Below are 23,738 nucleotides of genomic sequence, written 5' to 3' on the forward strand. Positions count from 1 at the left end.
CTACCATCTGGGCAATTAGCAGTGGGGGGAAAAAGATTGATGGTCCAATCAGTGGCAGTCTCATCCCATGAATGAAAAAATAAAAATACATGTGTCCCTCCCTACCTGTGAAATCCCATCCAGCTGCAGCAATCCATACTGGCTTTGTAACATCGTTCAGGCCGTGACCATTCTCTGTAACACTCTCACCAGCTCCATCACCTTCCATTCTTCCTGTTCCTATCGCTTCAATATGTCCTGACAATATTACCCCTTCCCAATGCCCTCCCCCTGGTAGCAGACCCTTTAAAACTTATTCCTAAAACACTCTCTAATTTCAGGATTTTAAGTACTTTTTTGGTGATCTTCTCAGCCTCATAATCTAGTATGAGCCGTTTTGTCCTGAGTAAGGGACCAGTGGGGATTTCTTGTTGAAGTTATGTCTGTTTCAATGGAATGTCCTTTATTTGAATGATTTGCGCTGTTCCTTCAAATGTTTTCCACTGTTCATTTACAGACACACGTTTCAGTCTGTTTCGCCTGTTTGTTTTTTTTTATCAGTTCTCCTCTCAAAATCATGTAATTGGCTATTTTTATTTCTAGTTGTAGCTTGTCCTTTCTGTGATTCACTTTAAAACTTCATATTTCTTTGAACTGCATTTTCTCACAATTTCCCAGGGGATCTCTCCAGGTGACATTACTCATTCACTAAGTTTCATCACACAACGGTCGCTCTGAGATAGTTACATCCCGAGCCAGTTGCACAATGTGTTATTCAAAGAAACACTGAAAAAAAAATTCTCTGAACTCCTCTTCCAATATCGCTCTTGTCAGTGTGAATGTCCCAGATTTTGGGAATATTGAAGCTTCCCAAAATTATCACAATGCTTTTATTAAAAATTCCAGTTGATTCCTATTTATCGCAGTGATGAGCAATGAAATGCTGTTCGGTGGCTGAAACTGTTCTGCTGCTTGTGTCCTTGGCAAGTAGTAGCCAGAATTTACATTCAGACTGACTCTACTTCATGATCTGATGCCAAATGCTTTTTGTGTAATACCTTTATTATCCATTATTGTTAGCGTTACCCATTTTTCCTGAATTTCCACAAGGTTGTGAAACGTTGAATATTTATGTTCCATCTTTTGTTCTTTCTGGAACCATGTCTCACTGCTGTCTAATTCTCTTTTATCTCTGTGTCACAAGTCCATCTACCTTATTGCAGAGACTTTGTCCATTCCAAACAAAACATAATTTACTCTTTCCCACAATTTCCTGTCATAAATGATTCACTGATGTACGGTTTTAACTAAACTTTTTCCCATCCTGTTCCTTTCTGCTTGTCTTCAGGCACATCCCCATGCTGTTCCAATGCTTCCCTTTTCTATTTGGATTTGGAAAGCTCCTTTCACCTGAATCCTGTCTCTGCATCCTCTCTGTTAGTTTACAGCCCTGTCCATAAACCTACCGACATGATTGGCCAGGACACTGGTCCCACCATGGTTCCAGTGGGGCCCAGTGCAACGGGATTGATTTTATTAGCTCATAGGATGTTGGTATCTCAGTCTGACCTGCCTTTCTTGCCCAGCCCTAGCTGCCCTTGAACTGAGTAACTTGCTCGGCCATTTCAGAGCGTCATTGATAGACAAACACTTTGCTGTGGGTATTGTGTGCAGACCACGTGAGGATAGGCAGATGTCCTTCTCGAAATGACAAGTGTTTGTATTTTTGTACATTAGCAATTGTCTCATATTTATATACGGATTGTTAATTATTATCTTTAAAAGTGTTGTTTTCAAATTCCCCCATTTCTGATTGTGGGATTCAAACATGTCCCCTCGAACATTAGCTGAAGTTTTGGATACATGCTCTAGCAATAATACCACTAGGCCATCACTTCGCCTGCTCACTGGTTGCTCCTTCCTGAACAGTTATGCCATCATGAAGCAGAATCCCTTCTTCCCACACAATGGATTGATTCTGAGGACTTCTGATATGATTGTATGAGCCTGATACCTTCCAGCACTCTGGTGATATCATACAGTATCTCTCTCCATGTGGTATCCCTCACTATGTGGATCTAATTGCTGCCTCTCTCAATGCACCTCGCTCTTATAGTTACTCCAAATCCTGAGTCAACAGAATTCTCCACTCCAGGGAGACGCAGCAGCACAGGCCGGGGACGGAGTCTGGGATTTTCCAGATCTCTGTTTTATTCAGGACCATTCTCCATGTGTAATTCTCACTACATCAGTATAAATTCCCATTCTGTGTATTTTTCTGTCTCCTGTAGGTGCTCAGGAAAGTCCTGACTCAATAGATTTCACAGTTGCTGGGTGTCTCGTCCATCACCACATTGAAGATGGTTGGTCAGCCAGAGAGACCAAGGGCAGGGAGATCTGGAGTCTTCAATAAATCCTGCAGTGAGGTAAGATCACTCACAGTGTACAGAGCAGAGAGCAATGAGAGGGCTCCAAGCATCGGCTAACAAGACATGACATAGATACAGTGTTGGAGGGGGAGCAGAGTACAGACAAACCTCAGGCTCAATCACCACCCCTGCTGTAAGTTTTGATGTACTGAGACAGTATCGGGAGTGTCACAGTTATCGATCCGGGCCTGTGCAGTCTTAGTGAGCATTAGTACAACAGAGGGGAAAGCAGACTTCCCAACAGAGTGTGGGAATGCTGCCTGGGATCTCTCTTCCATATTCCCCTCTCCAACACTGTATCTTTGGCATGTCGCATGGACCGGTGTCTTCCATAATTTTTAACTCCTATAACAGTTCCTGACCCTGTAACCTTCTCCCTTCCCTATAGTCCCTCCACATATTTGAAATGTACTGCATTCCAGCCTACCATCCCTATCTCTGTAACTTGCTTCAGTGTCTACAGTGTGCCTTATCTCGGTAGTCTCCTCCTCCAATGGCAGAGTCATGCAGCACGGAAACAGAACCTTTGCTTTGATCCAACTAGTCGATGCTGAACACGGTTCCTGAACGAGTCGCGTTTCCCTGCAATTGGCCCGTATCCCTTCAAACCTTCTCCTCTCCATGTATCCACCCAAATGTCTTTTCCATGTTGTCATTGTGCTTCTCTCCATCACTTCCCCCGGCAGCTCATTCAATTTGTGCACCATGCTCTCTGTGAAAAATGTTCTCCTCTGATCCCTCTTAAGTCTTCCCTCTCCCACCTCATATTTCTGCCCTCCAGTTATGGACTCCCCTACCCTGGGGTAGAGACCTTTACTATTCACCTTACCTGTACCCCTCATGGTTTATAAACCTTTATAAGATCACCCCTCAGCCACCTACACCTAATGGAAATATGAAGGATAACGATACAAATATCTCTGCCACGGTCCCCACTGCGACTTTGCCACAATGTTCTGGGATACACTTGTTCAGGACCTAGGACTTTCTATACCTTTGTATTCTAAGACCTCCAGCACAACCTCTTCTGTAATGGGGACTCTTTTCAAAACATCACTGTTTCTTTCCTTTTGTTTCCTAGTCTTTGTACACAGTACGCTCCAACATGAAATATTCATTTTGGGTCGCACCCATTTCCTGTGGTTCCATGCATGGATGGCCTTATTGATCTTTGAGGGGCTCTATTGTCTCTCTAGTAGTCTTTTTGTACTTGTGTGCTGTAGAATCTCTTTGGATTCTCCTTAACCTTATCTGCCAACTCTATCTCATTCCCCCGTGTTGCTTTCCAGCTTATCCAGCCTCTCTGTTTCTGTCAAACCCTCCAGTATCAGTAACATCTTCGTCAATCTTTGCTCCATTTGCAGTTTCCTGAGGCAGGATGATCAGAATTATACACAGTACACCAACTGGAGACCCAGCAATGTCTTGTACAGCCGTATCATGCTGTATCAACCCATTTACTCAATGCTCTGACCCATGAGGGCTAGTGTGCCGAATCTGCTTTCCCCGCCCTGCCCACCTGTGATGCCACTTCCAAGGAACAATGTAAGTGCACCCCTTGGTCTTTCTCTGCTAGACAACACTGTCCAGAGCCCAACCATTAACTGTGTTAGCCTCCCTGGTTTCTCTTAACAACACCCAACACCTGAATTCAACTCCCATCTTTCATTTCTTGACCCACTGGCTCAGTTGATTAAGATCACCTTTGATAACTGTATTCGCTGCCAACTATAACATGTATTTTACTATCCACAAATTTACAAACAATAATTCATATATTCTCGTTTATGTCAATAATGCACATGTGTGGATCCTGCACCGATCCTTATGGCACACCGCTGGTCAGAGGCCCCCAGTCTGCACAACAACCCTCTCCCACTACCCTCTGTTTCTTACTGTCAAGCCCATTTTGTGTCCGTTTGTGTCCGCCTCCAACAACATTCGCACGACTGACATCAAGCTAATTGGTGTTTAGGCCCCTGGCTTTCCCTCACAGCCTATCCTAAATACTGGCACAACATTAGCCACCCTCCAGACTTCCACCTCACCACCCGTGAGGGTGTCAGTGATAGAAATATCATTGTAAGTATCTTCCCTAACTTACCCCAATGTCCTAGGATATACATGATTAGTTCCCAGGGAGTTGAATAATTTTAATGTGTTTGAAAACCTTCAGCATCTCCTGTTCTCCAATGTGGGCTCTTTTGAAAATATCATTGTTTATTTCCCTGCTTCCCCAGCGTTTTTTTTCCACAGTAAATTCTGACGTGAATTTCTTGTTTCTGACCTCACTCATTTCCTGTGGGTTCACACTCGAATGGCTTCATTGATCTTTAAGGGGTCACATCCTGTCTCGAGTTAATCTTCTGTTGTTAATATACTTGTAGAATCTCTCTGGATTTTCCTGAACCTTCTCTGCCAAAGCTCTGTCAGTTCCCCTTTAGGCCCTCATGGTTTCCCTCTTAAGAGTAGTACTACACCCACAATGTTCTTCAAGGGATTGACTTAATCCAGCTGGCTATATAGGACATGTGTCCCCTTTTGTCTTGACCAGAGCCTCAATATCCCCAGTCATCCAGCATTTCCCACGTGTCAGCATTGTCCTTCACACTAACAGGAATATGCTGGCCCTGAAATCTTAATTTGTCTCTCTTTTGAAAGAATCCCACTTGCCCGACATCCCTTTAATTTCAAATAGCCTCCATGAATCAACTTTTGGACAGTCTTGCCGATTACCTTCTGGACTGGGGCAAGGCCAGTGTTGATCTTTAACTTGTGGACCAGGCCTGTCCTTTTCCATCGCTATTTTCAAACTAATAGAATTGTGGCGACTTTGTTAAAGTGCTGCCCCACAGACACTTCAGCCCCTTTCTCCACCTTGTTTCCGAGGGGAGGTGTTGTTTCATTCCGTTCTCCAGTCGGACCACTTACATACTGACTGAGAAAGTTTTCTTGAACACACTGAACAAATCCCTCCCATCCAAGCTGCGAACATTATGGCAGTCTCAGTCTAGGTTTGGAAAGTTAAATCCCCGACCATTACAACTCTATCATTCTTACAGATATTTGAGATCTCCGACGTATTTGCTGCTCATTTTCCCGCTGACTACTGCAGGCCTGCAGTACCGTCATATCAAACTGATCATCCAGCTGTATTTCTAAGTTCTGCTATTACAGTTTCACTGGGCGATCCCCAGGAATATGCTCTCTAAGCGCTGCAGTGATGTTTTCACTGATCAAAAACACCAATCCCCCTCCTCTCTTGCCTCTCCTTCTATCCTTCCTGTAGCATCTGTCCCGGGAACATTGAGCTGCCTATCCTGCCCCTCCCTCAGCTGTGTTTCTGTAATTCCTGTGATATCCCTATCCCATGCTCCCATCCGTGCCGTGCGTTCATCTGTATAACCTGTTAGGCCCTTTACATTAAAGTAAATGCAGCTTAATTGATGTGTTTTCCCTCATTGCCTACTGTGCTCTTGCCAGGCTTGTTGATTGAAATGATTCTCTTGAAATTCTGTCCCAGCCTCAACCTTCAGACTGCAGCCTGAGACCACCCCCCTCACTGGACAACATCCTCACCTTTCATGTCATCTACAAACCTACTAATGATTCCTTCTGCGTTCACATCCAAGTGGGTAATGCCCCTAAGGAACAGCAATGGTTCCTGCACAGATCCCTGTGATACACCCGCTGGGTACCCACAAAACCAACCCACACAACAATTTTGGATCCAATTTGCCAACTTGCCTTGGATCCCATGGGCTCTTCCCATTTGGATGAGGCTTCCACGTGGACCCTTGTCAAAGGCCTGAATGAATTCCATGGAACCCACATCATCTGCACTGCCCTCATCAATATCTTCAATCGTAATTTCAAAGAAATTTCAGCGGATTTCATCAAACATTATCTTCCTCTTCCAAATCCGTGCTGAGTATCACTAATCGATCCCTGCCTTTCCAGTTATTGATTCAACCTGTCCCTTAGCATTGTTCGCAATTACCCTCTCACTGCTGTCAGACTACCTGCTCTGAATTTCCTGGCCTTTCCCTGCTACCCTTCTTGAATAAAGGAACCACATTAGTGATCCTCCAGTTATTAAGCACTTCACCCGTGGCCAGCAAAGTATTAAATATATCCATCAGGGCCCTAGCAATCTCCTCCATTTCCTCCCATAAGAGTCTGTGATACATTTCATTGGGTACTGGGGATTTCTCCACCTTTATGCCTGTGAAAATATTTAATACCTCCTCCTTATTGATCTTAACATATTCTGGAACCTCACCATCCTGACTGAAATCCCTGGCTGCAATGTTTTTGTCCTGTGTGAATACAGATGGGAAGTATTCATTGAAGACCTCACCTACTTCCTCTGGCTCCATGCACAGATTGTCCCTTTGGTTTCTCACAGGCCTCCCTCTTTCGCTGGGAATCCTCTTACTCTCACGATTCTGATAAAATACTTGCGGCTTTTCCGCAATCATATCTGCCAAATATATTTAATGACCATTGTTTGTCCCTCATTTTCCACAATCCCCTTGCACTCTCTATCCTTGTGAAGGGCGTCACCTGATTTTATTGCACTGTATTTTCTTTATCAAACTCACGATATCACTTGATCAGTATTCGCTGGACTTGCTGCCTTTACTATTCACTCTTCAAGGAGCACACCGGCCCTGCGTTCTCACTGCATCACTTTAAAATACTCCACTTTCCTAACATGGACCCAACTGCAGGGAGTTCCTCCCAGTCTCTGTTTGCCAGATCCTCTCTAATGATCGCAATACTGATAGGAGACTCAGATGTGAGGGGGACAGACAGGAGACTGTGTGGCTGCAGAGGAGACCCCAGGATGATGTGCTGCCTCCCGGATGCCAGGGTCAAGGATGTCTCTGAGCGGTTACTGAACATTCTGAAGGGGGAGGGTGAACAGCCAGAGGTCATATTGCACATCGGTCCACATGACAGAGGTAGGCAAAGGGATGGGGTCCTGTGAAATGAGTACAGGGAGTTAGGGGAGAAGTTAAAAAGGGAGGATATTGATATTAATGATCTCCAGATTACTCCCAGTGCCACGTGCCAGTGAGGATAGAAATAGAAAGATAAGCCGGATTGATATGTGGCTAAGAAGCTGGTGAAGCGGGCAGGGTTTTCAGTTCTTGGGCCATTGAGATCTCTTCTGGGGTAGAGGTGACCTGTACAAAGGGGATGGTTTGTACTTGAAGCAGAGGGGCACTAATATCCCAGGGAGGAAATTTTCTCGAGTTACCCAGGAGGATCTAAACTAGTTTGGCAGGGGGTTGTGAACCATCGAAAAGTCAGAGGAAAGTACATCAGCCATCAAGATCAAGGATAGCCAGGGGCATAGTCGAGGGAGGGTAAAGACTGCTAGTTTAAAGGGCATTTGTTTCAACATACTAGACCTGATTAGTAAGGCAGATGAGCTCAGAGCATGGATTAGCTCTGGGAACTGGGATATTATAGCTGTAACAGAAACATGGCTGAGAGAGGGCAGGACTGGCAGCTCACTGTTCCAGGATACAGAGGCTACAGGCGTGACAGAAGGACAAGTAAGTGAGGAGGGAGCCGCCCCTTTGATTAGGAAGGACATAACAACAGTGCTTAGAGACCATCAAATTAGGCCATATATTTAAAAGTTAGAAACAAAAAGGGGATGGTCTGTCTGCAGGTCTGCAGACCCTAAAATGGCCAGTGGGTACTAGAGGAGAAAATGTGTCGTGAGTTTGCAGGTATCTATAAAAATAATAGAATAGCATTAGATGGAGATTTTAACCTCCCCTGGATTGACTGGGTCACCCAGAGTGTAAAAGGCCTGTACAGGGTAGAATTTGTATAATGTGTCCAAAAAAGTTTCTGAAACCAAGACGTAGACGGCTCTACGCTACTCAGGCGGGTGCAACACTGGATCTCTCCTCAGAAAACGAGGTCAGACAAGTGACTGAAGTATCAGTCGGAGAGCACATTGCGTCCAGTGACCACAACTGTCTTTGTTTTAACAGAGTTATGGAAAAAGATCAGATGGGTTAACAGATTTAGGTATTAAACTGGAACTGGGCCAATATTGGAGCCATTCAGCAGGATCAAGCAGGGTTTGATTGGGTGAAGGTAAAAATCACACAACACCAGGCGATAGTCCAGATGGTTTACAGAGGAACCTCGATTATCTGAACGAGATGGGCGGGCACTATTTCGTTCGGATAATTGAGTGTTCAGTTAATCGATTCAATGCCTTTCCTCTGGGGCTCGTAGTTTTCAGTCCAGTCTGCTCTCTGTTCAGGTTACTAGGCAGCAGCAAGCCATGAGCAAGCCCCCACACCTTGCCAAACCCCAAAAACACATCCCGCTCGCCTACAAACCCATCCAACACCGCCCCCACCCGCCCCTCAATGTCACCCCCCACCTGTCCCAAACCCACGAAAAGCGGCCCCTGCCGCCAAAACCGTCGGACATCACCCTCCACTGGCCGCTAGCCCCCACTTCCTAAACATGGTCGACATCAACTCTGCCAGTCCCCAAACCCGTCCAACACCGCCCTCCGCCTACCACACCCACTGTCCAATCCATGTCCACGGCCGTGTCCCCGGCCCCCTGCCCCCATCATCCCCTCTCCCTTCTGGGCAGCTGGAGTGGACACCAACAGTAAGACATCTACTGCCTTTGCGGGGGATAAGTCTCGAAATAGCGCACATGCACACACACGCTCAGACAGCCACACACAACCTTTTACTGCAACATCTCAAAAGGTTTCACCTTTGCCCTATACAGGACAATGTTCGAGAGAATATCTGGGGAAGGGGGGGGGGGGGGGGGGTTAGGATTTATCCCTATATTTAACTCTCGGCTAAGTGTGGGGAGGGCGAGAGAGTGAGAGGTCAGTCATTTGGAGATGGTCCCTGGGCTTGATGTCCAGGATTGTTCTCAGCAGCAATTCAGTCACCCGAGATCGGTTTTAATCAGTGTAAACAAAAACAAAACACAATCAGGGTTGAAACGGCTCTTTGATGTAATGTTTCTATTGGGACCTCAAGATCTCCTTTGAGTAATCTGATATTGGGTTAATTGATATTTGGATAGTCGAGGTCCCTTTATATTTGAAAGCACTAGATTTAGAAGCTCTGGTGGTCATTGTAAAAAGATAAAAGACTTCATCTAAGCTTGTTTAATATTTCATTCCATGACACTGCATTCCTGTTTCTATAAATTTGGTGCCTTAGGATTGTGCTCCACATCCACCAGTTGAAGAAGCAGTGCTTCGAAAGCTAGTGCTTGCAAATAAACCTGCTGGACTATAACCCGTGTTGTGTGATTATTAACTTTGCCCACCCCGGTTCAACACTGGCACGTCCAAATCATGACTAAAATCGATTGGGTCGGTCTGTTGGAATGAAAAGGAATGACTGGCAAATGGGAGGCTTTTAAACGTGTGATCTCAAGGATCCAGTATGTCCCTGTTAGGGTGAAGGGAAAAGCTAGCAGGTTTAGGAATCCCTGGCCCATGAGAGGTGTCGTCACACTGTTCAGGAAAATGAGGAAGGCAAACATTGTCTTTAATGTTTCCGTATCTATGTAACCTCTGACAGTCCTAAAGACATGATCAATCTGGGGAGACCCAAAAGGCCTCTCAGGTCCCTGCAGCACTCCCAACCTGTAGATCCCACCCCAAATCATATGGCTTTCAGTTCCTCTCAGACTCACTATCTGTGTAACATCCTCCCATCATTAGTACACCACTATTAATGTAATCTCCTCCAGTCTCTCCATCCACTACTCATCTCCATAACTTTCTCCAGCACTTACACCTCTATCTGTGTAAACGCCACTCTCCCCTACAACCCTTCCCACTTTGACCATTCTGGAGGAGGTTACTAATGCTCCCTTATCTGTGAAACTGTATCCAACCAAAATGACTGCCCTTCTGGAAAATCTGTCAGACTCCACACCCTCTGTATCTAACTAACCTGCAGAACCTAAACCTTCCTGTATCTATAAACATCATCCATGACTACCCTCCATATCTCTGTTTGGTCCTCCAGTCTATACAACCCACTTTCTCTCTAAACTTCTCCATTCACCTAAAACACTCCTGTCTGTGTAAACCACTCCATCCTATCAACATCCATATCTGTGTAAACTGTTCCATCCCTCCCAACCTCCACAGCTCCATGAACTCCTGCAGGCCCAACAGCTCTCCACATTTCTGTAACACCCTCGTGGTTCTATGGTCCTCCCTTCCTGTGAAACCACCCCAGTCCCCACAGCCCTCCCAGCCTGGGTCGTCTGTTCCAGATCAGATCATTGGTGTTTCTGTTACCTGTGCACTCCGAACAAACCTTCCTAATTGTATCTATTCACTCAGATCCCATCCTCTCCAGCCTCCCGAAACACTTTCCTGCCATTGTGACCCTCCCTATTTAGGACACAACAGTACAGCACAGTACAGGCCCTTCGGCCCTTGATAATGTGCCAATCTTTTATCCTATTCTAAGGTCAAACTAACCTGCAGACCATTCAAAGAAGAAAAGAACAAAGAAAATTGCTACACAGGAACAGGCCCTTCGACCCTCCACGCCTGTGCTGATCCAGATCCTCTGTCTAAACCTGCTGCCTATTTTCTAAGGATCTGTATCCTTTTGCTTCCTGCCCATTCATGCATCTGCCTAGATACATCTTAAATGACGTCATCGTTCCTGCCTCTACCACCTCCGCTGGCAACGCGTTCCAGGCCCCATCACCCGCTGCATAAAGACCGTTCCACGTATGTCTGTCCTAAATCTTTCCCCTCTCACTTTGAGATTGTGACCCCCAATAAGTGCATTCCACACACTGAGGAAAAAAGCTTCTTGCTATCCACCATGTCTGCACATCTCATGAGTTTGTAGACATCAATCAGGTTCCCAGTCAACCTTTGTGTTTCCAATAAAATATATTCAACCTCTCTTTATAGCTAGCCCCTTCCATGCCAGACAACCTCTGCACCCTCCCCACAGCATCCACATCCTTTTGGTAATGTGGTGATCAGTATTGTATGTAACATTCCAAATGTGGCCAAACCAAAATCCAATACAACTGTAACATGACCTGCCAACTTTTTCACTCTATAGCCCGTCCAATGAAGGAAATCATGCTGTATGCCGCCTTAACCACTTTACTGACCTGCGTTGTCACCTTCAAGGAACAATGGACCTGAATACCCAGGTCTCTCTGTACATCAATTTTCCCCAGGACTTTTCCATTTCTGTATAGTTCACTTTTGAATTGGATCTTGCGAAATGCATCCCCTCGCATTTGCCTCGGTTGAACTCCCCATCTGCCATTTCTCTGCCCATCTCTCCAATCGATCTATATACACTGCTGTGTTCTCTGACTGTCCCCATCACTACCTGCTACTCCACTAATCTTAGTGTTATCTGAAAACTTGCTAATCAGGCAACTGATAACTTCCTCCAAATCATTTATGTATATCACAAACAGCAGTGGACCCCGCACGGATCCCCGTGGAACACCACAGGGCACAGGTCTCCATTTTGAGAAATTCATTTTACTGTAATCGATGTTAATTCCAAAAGTTAATTAAATGTCCCTAATGTAACTCTCTCTGCCATCAACGCTGGCAGTGCATTCCACATACCCACCACCCTCTGTGTAACACCCTCTGATATCTCCCATAAACCTTCCTCCAAGTACCTTAAAATTATGCCCCATCTTTATAGCCATTTTCACAATGGGAAAATTCTCGGGCCATCCACTCTGTGTATGCCTCTCATCATCTCGTACGTCTCTTATCATCTCGTACACCTCGATCAAGACAGCTCTCATCCTTTTTCATTCCAATGAGAAAAACCCTGGCTTCCCCAACATTTTTTCATTAGGCCTGCCCTCCAATCCAGAAAACATCCTTACAAATCTCTGCACCCTCTTCAAAGCTTCCACATCTTTCCTATAATGAGGCGACCGGAACATAACACAATATTCCAAGTGTGGACTAACCAGGGCTGTATGGAGCTGCAGCATAACCTCACAGGTCTTAAACTCAATCCCTTGGCTAATGAAAGCTAACACATCACACGCCTTCGTACCATCCCTATCAACTTGGCTGGCATCTTTGAAGGATCTATGGACGTGGACCCCAAGGTTCTTCTGTTTCTCCACACTACGAAGAATCCTGCCTTTAACCCAGTAGAGGTTTTCTGCAGAATCATTCAATCTTAAACCCTCCCTATTTTGGTATCTTCCTCCAGTCCCCACAAAACTCATAAACTGTGAAACGTCTTCCCGCCCCTATAATCCTCCTAAGCTCCGTAACCTCCTTTATTGACATGAACCCTCAAAACTACCAAAGCCAATTTTAGCCACTTTAATATTACTAATAACTGCAAAATCCTCCAATCCTGATATTCCTCCCTAACTCTGTAAGCCCCACCATCATCTAGTACCCTTCTGTGGAACATTGCAGAGGAAGAAAGAGTTGTAGAGTCCGGGTCATGTTACGGAGGTAGGAAGGGCTGCAGAACCTGGAGGATGGTACAAATGTAGGAAGGGACGGAGATCCTGCAGGAGGTTAGAGGGAGCGGGATTCATATAACATGCAGGATGGAACCGTGACTGCATTGTGGAACCTGAAGGATATTTTAGTCTGAATGATTCATTTGTTTTTTTTATTAGACTATTGGGCCGATCTTGATGACCTAGTTTTGCTGATGTTTACCAGAATTGGCTGTGCACAGCTTCAGATTCCCAGGCTGGGAAATGTGAGTTCAGATGTGAATATATTTGCCTGACACTGACCTGGTGCTGCTCTAGTAGAAAGTACTCTCCGTGTATCTGGTAACCTCCAGATCGACAGGACTGACCAGAGCTCACCTCATCAAAGCCTTAGTTTAGAATGTTCTATTTTATTATTATTATTTTCAAGTGTCAGTTTCGTGAGATGCAGGAATTGGGGTGATTCAATTTTAAGAGATTGAAACCTTTATCATTGGAGATTGGGAGGCCTTCAAAAATGAGATAACGGCTTTCCAGAGACAGTACATAGTATTCCTGTTAGTGTGGAAGGAAATGCTGGTGGGTGTAGGGTATGCTGGATGACGAGAGAATGAAGATTTTGGTTAAGAAAAAGAAGGAAACATTTGTCAGGTATAGACACGAGAAATCAAGTGAATTCTCAGAATATAAAGGCAGGAGGAGTATACTTAAGAGGGAAATCAGTAGGGTAAAAAGTGGACGTGAGATAGCTTTGACAAATGGTGCTCAGGAGAATCCAAAGGGTTTTTATAAATACATAAACGACAAGAGGGTAACTAGGGAGAAAATAGGGCCCCTCCAAGATCAGCAAGGCAGCCTTTGTGTGCAGCCGGAGGAGATGGTGGCGATACTATATAAGTATTTTGCATCAGTGTTTACTGTGGCGAAGGAAATGGAGGATACAGAATGTGGGGAAGTAGATGGTGACCTCTTGAAAAGCGTCCATATCGAAGAGGAGGAGGTGCCGGATGTCTTGAAATGCATAAAAGCGCATAAATCCCCAGGCTCTGATCAGGTGTACCTTGGAATCTGTGGGAAGCGAGGGAAGTTACTGATGGGCCCTTTGCTGATAAATTTGTATCATTGATTATCACAGGTGAGGTGCTTGAAGACTGGAGGTTGGCTAACGTGGTGCCACCATTTAAGAAAGGTGGTAAGGGAAAGCTAGGGAACTACAGACTAGTGAGCCTGACATCAGTAGTGGATAAATTGTTGAAGGGAATCCTACGAGATAGGATTTACATGTATTTAGAAAGGCAAGGAGTGACTAGGGATAGTCAGCATGGCTTTGTGTGTGGGAAATCATGTCTCAAGCAATTGATTGCTCCTTTTGAAGAAGTAACAAAAAGGATTGATGAGGGCCAATCATTAGATGTGATTTCTATAGACTTCAGTGAGGTGCTTGAAATAGTTCCTCATGGGAGATTGTTTAGCAAGGTTAGATCTCATGGAATACAGGGAGAACTGGCTGTTTGGATACAGAATTGCTCGAAGGTAGAAGACAGAGGGTGGTGGCGGAGGGCTGCGTTTGTGGGCGGCATGGTGGCACAGTGGCTGGACTGTTGCCTCACAGCACCAGAGACCCGGGTTCAATTCCCGCCTCAGGCGATTGACTGTGTGGAGTTTGCACGTTCTCCCCGTGTCTGCGTGGGTTTCTCCCTGGTGCTCCGCTTTCCTCCCACAGTCCAAAGATGTGCAGGTCAGGTGAGTTGGCCATGCTAAATTGCCCATAGTGTTAGGTTAGGGGTATGGGTGGGTTTCGCTTCGGCGGGTCGGTGTGGACTTGTTGGGCCGAAGGGCCTGTTTCCACACTGTAATGTAATGTAATCTAATTAATCACACTGGAGGATGATGGTGTGCCACAAAGATCGGTGCTTGTATCACTATGTGTTGTCATTATATTAATGATTTTGACATGAACATAGGAGGTACAGTTAACAAGTTTGCAGATGACGCCAAAATTTGAGATATAGTGGGTAGTGAAGAAGGTTGAAACTTTATTGCTGGAACAGCACAGCAGGTCAGGCAGCATCCAGGGAACAGGAGATTCGACGTTTCGGGCACAGGCCCTTCTTCAGGAATTCCTGAAGAAGGGCCTGTGCCCGAAACGTCGAATCTCCTGTTCCCTGGATGCTGCCTGACCTGCTGTGCTGTTCCAGCAATAAAGTTTCAACTTTGATCTCCAGCATCTGCAGACCTCACTTTCTCCAGTGAAGAAGGTTACCTCAGATTACAACGGGATCTGGATCAGATATGCAAATGGGCTGAGAAGTGACAGATGGAGTTTAATTTCGATAAATGTGAGGTGCTGCATTTTGGGAAAGCACATCTGAGCAGGACTTGTACACTTAATGTGAAGGTCCTCGGGAATGTTGCTGAACAAAGAGACCTTGGAGTTCATAAGTCCTTGAAAGTAGAGTCGCAGGTAAGCGGATAGTGAAGACGGTGTTTGGTATGCTTTCCTCTATTGGTCATAGCATTGATTATAGGAGATTGGGGGTCATATTACAGCTGTACAGCACACTGGTTAGGACACTTTTGGAATATTGCGTGCATTTTTGATCTTTTTCCTATTGGAAGGATGTTGTGAAACTTGAAAGTGTTTAGAAAGGTTTTACTAGGATGTTGCCAGTGTTGGAGGATTTGAGCTATCGGGAGAGGCTGAAGTGACTGGGACTGTTTTCCCTGGAGCGTCAGAGGCTAAGGGGTGACATTCTTGAGGTTTATAAAATCATGAGGGGCATGGATAGGATAAACAGACAAGGTTTTTTCCCTTGGTGGTGGAGATCAGAGCTGGAGGGCATAGGTTTAGGGTGAGAGATGAAAGATTTAAAAGGGACCTTAGGGGCAACGTTTTCACGCAGAGTGTGCTTATGTATGGAATGTACTGCCAGAGGAAGTGGTGGAGGCTGGTACAATTGCAGCATTCAGAAGGCATCTGGATTGGTATATGGATAAAAAGGGTTTAGTGGGATATGGGCCAAGTGCTGGCAGATGGGACGAGATTACGATAGGATATCTGGGTGGCGTGGACAAATTGGACCGAAGGGTATGTTTATGTGCTGTACCTCTCTAGGACTCTCTGGGTCTAAATGTTTTCCACTGTTTATTTACAGACTGACATTTTGTTTACCTTGGTCAGTTCTCTCTCAAAATCATGTAATTGGTTTTGTTACTGATGCTTGGGTGTGCTTTATGGTCACTTTAAAATGTCATAATCTCTTTGAATTCCGGTGTAATTTTTTGGAGGATCTTGGTGTGATATTACTCATTCACTCAGCTTCATCACCCAACGGTCGATCTGAGATAGTTACATCCTAGCTATTTGCACAATGTGTTATTCAAAGAAACACTGACAAAAACATTCAAGGAGGATCTTGGAAAATATCACTCTTGCCAATGTGTCTGTCCCAGATTATACAAAGATTGAAGTCTCCAAAAATTATCTCACCACCTTTGCTACAAATTCTAATGAATTCCTGTTTAATGCAGGGATGAGCAATGAAATACTGCAAGGCAGCATAAAAACTGTTCTCCTGCTTATGTTTTTGACACATAGCACCCAGAATTTACATTCAGGCTGATTCAGCTGCATAATCTGTGGCCAAATGCTTTCTCTGTAATCCCTTTGTTATCCATTAGTGTCAGGGTTCCCATCTTGCTTTTCCATTCTGCCTGAGATCCTGTAAGGTTGTTTACTGTTGAATATTTATGTTCCACCTTTTGTTCAACCTGTAACCACGTCTGTCTGGTGACTAAGTCTCATTTTCTCTGTGTCACAAGTCTATTACCTTATTGTAGATACTTTGCCCATTCCAAAAAAAAATGATAATTTCCTCTTTCCCACAATGTCCTGTCACAAACTGATTCATTGATGTACAGTTTTCGTTAAACTCTGTCCCTTCCTGTTTCTTTCTGCTTGTCTTCAGCCACATTCCCATGCTGTTCCGAGGCTTCACATTTTCCCTTTGGATTTGGAAAGCTCCTTTCACCTGTACCCTCTCTCTGCACCCTCCATGTCAGTTTAAAGCCTGTCCATAAACCTACCGACATGACTGGCCAGGACACTGGTCCCAGCAGTGTTAGTTTTAATTCACTCGTGAGATATTGCTGTCTCTGGCTGGCCAGCATCGCATGCCCACTCTGACCAGCCTTAGAGCTGAGTGGCTTTCCAGACCATTACAGAGGGCATTTGAGAGTCAATCCCATTGCTCTGGGTCTGGATTCATATGTAGTCTAGACTGGCAGCCTATAGCAGATTTCCTTACTTAAAGGGTATTAAGTAGTCAGATGGGTATCCCTGCTACCGGCATTAAATTCTGGATGAACAGTCTAGTGAGAGTAACCCGAGGCCATTGCCTGGCCCACTGATAGCTCCCTCATCCCTGAGTACTGATCCCAGTGCACCTTCTTCCTGACCGTGATTTGATCCTGATAACTTCCTGCACTCTGGTGATATCACACAGTCTCTCTCCATGTGATATGTGTCACTGTGAGGGTTTAATTGATGCCGGTGACTGCACCTTTTGCAGCTACTCCAGATCCTGAACCAACAGAATTCTCCACTCCAGGGAGATGCAGCAGCACAGGCCAGGGATGGAGACTGGGATTTTCCAGGTCTCGGTGGGACTTGGTGCCATTCTCCATGTGTAACCCTCACTGCATCAGTCTGATTTCCCATTCTGTTCATTTCTCTGTCTCCTGTAGGTACTCAGGATGCTCCTGACTCAGCAGAATTCCCAATTCCTGTTTCGTCCATCACCACACTGAAGACAGTTGGTCAGCCAGAGAGATGGAGAGTGAGATCTGGAGCCTTCAGTAAATCCTGCAGTGAGGTAAGATCACTCAGTGAACAGAGCAGAGTGTATTTAATACATCGAACTTTGGTCCAGAAGACATGACACAGATACAGTGTTGAAGCACGAACACAGAGCATGATGGTCCCAGGCTCAATCCCCACCCTCTTGTTTACTTTCATCTCTGCTGTACTGAGCCTACCTGTGTCAGTATAAGAAGTTGACAGTTATCAATCCAGGCCTGTGCTGTCTTAGTGAGGATCAGTACAACAGACGGGAAAGCAGGTCTCCCTCAAGGAGATGGTATTGAACCCTGGGATCTTTCTGTTCTATATTCACACATTGTCTTTTGTCGTGTGATAGAGTCATACAGGAAGGAAACATGCCTTTCGGTCCAACTCATTTGTGCCAGTGTCTGGAATACTTGTAATTCCCAGAAAATGTCCTGCTTCTGTAACCTCCACCCACCCCCCCCCACCATATTCCCGCGGTATATTTGAAACCTACTCCGATGCTGACGACTCTCCCTGTGTGTAAATTGCTCCAGTGTCGATAACATGCCCAATCTCAATAATCTCATCCTGCGCTCAGTACAATAATCCCTATTTCTGTAGTCTTGCACAATACTTACGTGCCCCCGTTTCTGTGCACTCCTCCAGCCTGGACCAAAATACCCTCCTGTGTACCTTCCTCAAGCCCCAAGAGAACATAATATCACTGTAACCTTGTGCAGGCCCTATAACACTCCTGCCTACTGGCCTATAGCACCACATGACATCAGTAACCTGCTCCCAACCTTACTGAGTACCTTATCTGCATAAACACCTCCAGACACTTTTCAAGCCACAACAACACTGCACATCTCTGTTTGCTCCTCCACTCCATATAGTCCTCCCAGCACCTCAAACATTGTCTCTGTGTAAATCTGCAATTTGGGGCAGCACGGTGGCTCAGTGGTGAGTAATGCTGCCTCACAGCACCAGGGACCCAGGTTCGATTCCAGCGTTGAGTGACTGTCTGTGTGGAGTTTGCACATTGTCCCCGTGTCTGTGTGGCTTTCCTCTGACACTCCAAAGATGTGCAGGTCAGGTGAATTGGCCATTCTAAGTTGCCCATAGTGTTAGGTGCATTGTCAGAGAGAAGTGGGTCTGGGTGGGTTACTCTTTGGTGGGTCGGTGTGGACTTGTTGGGCCGAAGTACCTGTTCCCATGCTGTAGGGTTTCTAATCTAAACTCTCCCTCTGCATTCCATATTATTGTCCCTAAATATATCCCTCTATCCATAAACAGCCCCAAACCCTTCAAACCTCCAAGTCTGTGTGAACTCCCACAGTTCCAACATCCCTCCTTCACTGTGTTACCCTTTTCAGTCCTGAAACATTCTGAAAATGTGGACATCCTACAATCCTCCCTATCTGCGTAATCCTCTCAGGTTCCTGTAACACCCCCGATCTGTGGAACCAACTCCAATGCTTGTGACTCTCCCGATCAGTTTCTACAAGACTGGCTATCTATGTAACATCCTCCTGTCGCTATCACCCGCCCTGTCAATGTAAGCTCCTCCAGTCTCCCCATCAATCTAATCATCTCCATAACCTTCTTCAGCTCTTACACCCCTATCTGTGTAAACGTTACATTCCCCTACAACTATCCCTAAAGCAGAAACCTCCTCCAGTGTCTGCAATACTCCTTATCTGTGTTAGTGTCTCCAGGCTCTATTGCTGTTCCTGTCTCTGTAAGCTCTGACAGATTGTCCAGCTTTCCGGTCCATATAATTTCCAGAACCTCAGCATCCGACATCAACAAATGAATTCATTAACTACAGCCTTCCATATCTCTGTTCGTCCCTCAATTCCATCAAACTTCATAGTCTCTGTAAATAGCACCATTCCATAAAATACTCCCTGTCTGCGTAAGCTACCCCAATCCTATACTGAGAAGCCTCACTGTACTTTTGATCACCTGTGGTCCCTTCAGATCTCCCTGTATCTTCCCTGACTCCAATGAATACAGCTCATCTCATGTTATAACTCCTCTAACTCATATGTTACTCCTCATCTCTGTGATATTCTTCAGTTACTGCAATTCTAATTCTTTATCTCCAGAGCTTCCAATCCTCCTGATCAATGTAAGGTTATTGATCTCCTACAGCATGTTTAACACCTGTAGCAGCCTCCAACTCCTCAATGCATCCTGTTGCTGTAACCTTCTCAAATGCTACAGCTCACTGTCTTTGTAATATCTTCAGTATCTGCAACCCTGTTGATTTTTGTCACCTCCTCCAGAACAGCACTCCACATCTCTGTGTAACTGATGAGAATGCTGTAAACCTGCCTTCACAGTCCTCAGTATCTCTCTGAACTCCTGCAGCCCTACAACCCTCAGTATCTCTGGTTCCTCCAATCCCTATAATTCTCCCTGGCTGTGTGAACTGATCCAGCCCCTTCAACCCTCCCTATCCCACTCACTCCTGCAGCTCCAACTACTGTCCATTTCAGTGTAATTCCCGGCACCAACAATCCTCCCGGTCTCTATAAACTCCTGCAGCTCCAACTACCACCCCAATCTGTGTAATCTCTAGTCCGTCCAAACCTCCCTTTCTGTAGCTCCAAATACCACCCAATCTGTCTAATCTCCAGTGCCTACAACCGTCCCTTTCTCTAAAATCTTCTATAGTTCCAACTACCACCAATATCTGTGTAATCTTCAGTCCCGACAACCCTCCCAGTCTCTGTATCTCCTGAATCTCCAACGACCACCCCTATCTGAGTAACCTCTAGTCCCTATATTCCTCCTGAGCTCTGTAACTCCTTCAGGACTGATAACCCTGTAACTCTCCTTGACATCTTTCAGCCCGACAACCGATCAGAAATCTAATCACCAACAGTGATCTCAAACCACCCGAGCTCTGTAACATTCTCCAGTCTCTACAACCCAGCTTTTCTCTGTTAGTTTCTCTGGTAACTGTATTCCCTTTTATCTCCAGTTACAGATCCTTGCTCAGGGAAACAATGTCTCAGTACTGAATCTGTAAGAACACACGAATCTTCGTTGTATCAATAAATTTGCCTCATTTTCTAAAATTTAATGACGGCAAGTTCAACCTTCTCCACCTCTTCTTATCAATATCCCTCCATTTTGAAGATTAGCCTGGTGAACCTTCTCTGGGCTTCCTCCAATGCAAGGACATTTTCCCTCCAGATAGGGGACCAAACCAGTTCACTGTATTCTCACTGTGGGCTGACTGGAGTCCTCTATAGTTGTTACAAGCCTTCCCTATTTTTATTCTCCATTCCCTTTGGAATCAATGCCAGCTCTTCTCTTTGTCCTGCTTGCCCTGTATACCACCTTTCTGAGATTTATACACAAGGATTCCCAAGTTACTCTGTGATGTAGCTTTCTGCAGTTGATCTGAAACCAAGAAGTGACATCAATAATCAGGAAGGTGCTGGAATGTATGGTAAACAATATGCCAGAAATGCGAATTGCACAGTTAGAAACCTATGGAAAAAGCGCAGTCCATACGACCATCATTTATAGGAGTAGAATTAGGCCATTCGGTCCATCGGGTCTATTTCACTATTCGATTATGGTTGAATTGTTTCTCAACCTCGTTCTCTCACTCACTCCCTGTAACCCTTAATCTCCTTACTCATCAAAAACCTAGCTATCTCTGAATCACTTAGCACCCACAGCCCCATGAGGTAGTGAGTTCCACAGATCCATCACCCTCTGGCTGAATAAATTCCTCCACATCTCTATTCGAAAGGGTCGTCCCTTCACTCTGAAGCTGTGCCCTTGGCCCCTAGTCTCTCCTGCTCATGGAAACATCTTGCCCTCGTCCACACCATCTAGGCCCCTCAGTATTCTGTAAGTTTGAATGAGATTCTGCCGCTGCCTATGAAACTTCATCAAGTGCAGACCCAGAGACTTCACCTGCTCCGCATATGACACAAATTTCATCCCTGGGATTGTTTTTGGAAACCCATTTCTCGAACCCATTCACTTCCTTTGTCCAGACTCTTAATGTATAACGCGTGGAGTGTAGTCCCAACACTGACCCCTGCGGAGCTCCCCTCATCACCAGTTCCCATCGTGAAAAAGACCCCTTTCTTCACACTCTCTGCCTTGTGCCAATCAAACAAATCCTCTACCCATGCTAAGCATGTTGTTCTGAAATGGAAATTTCATTTCACACACACTGCTGGATTTATTTTTCAGTCTGGCTATAAACAGCAGAGTTTCACCATTACCTTCCCATCTGTAATTCCCTGGAGAAGGTGGTGGTGAGCTGCCTTCCTGACCCATTGCAGTCCTTTGGGTGTAGGGACAGACACAGTGCTGGGAGGATGGTGCGTGTCTTGGAGGGCACCTTGGAAATGCTGGTGTTCCCGTGTACCTGGAGCTCCTGTCCTTCCAGGGTATAGTGGTTCCAGGTTTATGAAGGGCTGTTGAAAGACCCTGCCTGAGTGACCTCTATTCGAAAGGGTCTGAAGAAGGGCTTATGCCCGAAACGTCGATTCTCCTGTTCCCTGGATGCTGCCTGACCTGCTGCGCTTTTCCAGCAACACATTTTCAGCTCTGACCTCAGTGCTAATTGTAGATCTTTTATTCCTTCATTCATTAATGAACACGAGCTTTGTTGGCTGACCCAGCATTTATTGTTGAGTTTGAGTTGTCCCTGAGAAGGTGGTGGTGAGCTGCCTTCCTGAGCCACTGCTGTTGTTATCTGTGTACCCTCCAGCAGGCGCTACAACACTCCTCATGTCTGTAACTGCATACAGATAATGCAGCTCTCCCTTTCATATCTGACATCCTCCCCGCCATATAAATCTGACGGTTCCTCACAATATCTCACCTCCTCCATTCCCATCTGTGCTAGAGATCACTAAAATTTCTTTATTCTTGTTTAAACTTCTGATCACCAAAAATCTCTCCCTTTTTAAAATTGTAACTCCTTCAGTTTCTGTTACTCTCCATCTCACTGTAATCAATGACAGCACAGGTTCCCTTCCTAAATGTCTATAATTATAATGGTTGTATGTGTTAAATTGGCGCTTTTCTTCCTCCTTATACATCTCAGGACTTCCAGCCCCTACAATTCCACTATTTGGAATGCCCCCATTCTCTGCATCTCCTCATGTTCTGAGGGTCCTTGAATACCACCAGTGCCCCAAAGGTTTATGTTCCCCCCAGTTACTGCAAGTCTTCTCACTCTGTCACATGCAAGTCTGTCACATCCAAGTCTCCATCCAAGTCTCCAGGACCAGACAACATTTGCTGGATGTCAATTTCCTTTTATTGAAGTCTACACATCACCGTAACCAGTTCAGAAAAAGCTCCGTCATGAACAAGCCACCATCTCTCTCTTTCCTTTGCCTTTTTCAGTGTCTGAAACTCTCACAGTATCTTCCAGTAAGCTTCTTTAGTTGCTGCAGGTCTGCCTAGCTCCCCAGATAACTTGTTCCATCCCATATAGCTCGCCCAATCACTGTAAAACCCTCTGCTCTGTCTAATCCTCCTCTTTCCCACTGTCTTCCAGGCACAACAGCGATCCTGTAAGAGAGTAGAGCAGAATGCGATGTTATAAATCTCAGCTGAGGCTTGAGGCCTACCATTACCTGGGAGTCACAAAGGGAGAGAACCTGAGAGAGATCAGCACAGAGCGGGAGAATAAAAATCAGCAGCGAGGATCGAGGCCGGCTGGGACTTGGTGTTAGAGAAGCAGCAGAGCAGGAGGCTCGAAATCAGCACCGAGTCACAGAGGAAGTGACCATGTGAGGGAGCAACATGGAGCAGGAGCATGAGGCTAACATACCTGGGAGTTACAGAGGCAGCAACGTGGGAGGATATAAATCAGCACTGAGGATCAAGGCCTTACCGTGCCTAGGAGTCACAGAGATGGTGACCTTGTGAGGGAGCAGAATGGAGGTGGAGCTGGAGTATTACACGTACCTGGGAGTCACAGAGGCGGTGACCCTGTGAGGGAGCAGAGT

At 45.5% G+C, this 23,738-nt stretch overlaps 1 long non-coding RNA gene across 2 annotated transcripts in view; it reads left to right on the top strand.

Annotated features, from left to right (window-relative positions):
- Positions 1-2,378: 2,378 nt before the first annotated feature.
- Positions 2,379-23,738, top strand: part of LOC148142014 (uncharacterized) — a 50,038-nt gene continuing 28,678 nt past the window's right edge. Inside the window, exons 1-2 of one of the 2 annotated variants that reach the window (XR_015752295.1) lie at positions 2,379-2,405; positions 17,655-17,782. This is a non-coding gene — a long non-coding RNA (uncharacterized LOC148142014). Of the gene's footprint in view, positions 2,406-13,095; positions 13,175-17,654; positions 17,783-23,738 lie in introns of those variants that run through there. The other variant, XR_015752294.1, reaches the window with a different exon arrangement.

Source organism: Chiloscyllium plagiosum, unplaced genomic scaffold (assembly GCF_037043375.1).
Source record: "Chiloscyllium plagiosum isolate Xiang-an unplaced genomic scaffold, Cpla_swu_hap1 HiC_scaffold_31, whole genome shotgun sequence".
In the NCBI taxonomy this organism is placed as follows: domain Eukaryota; kingdom Metazoa; phylum Chordata; class Chondrichthyes; order Orectolobiformes; family Hemiscylliidae; genus Chiloscyllium; species Chiloscyllium plagiosum.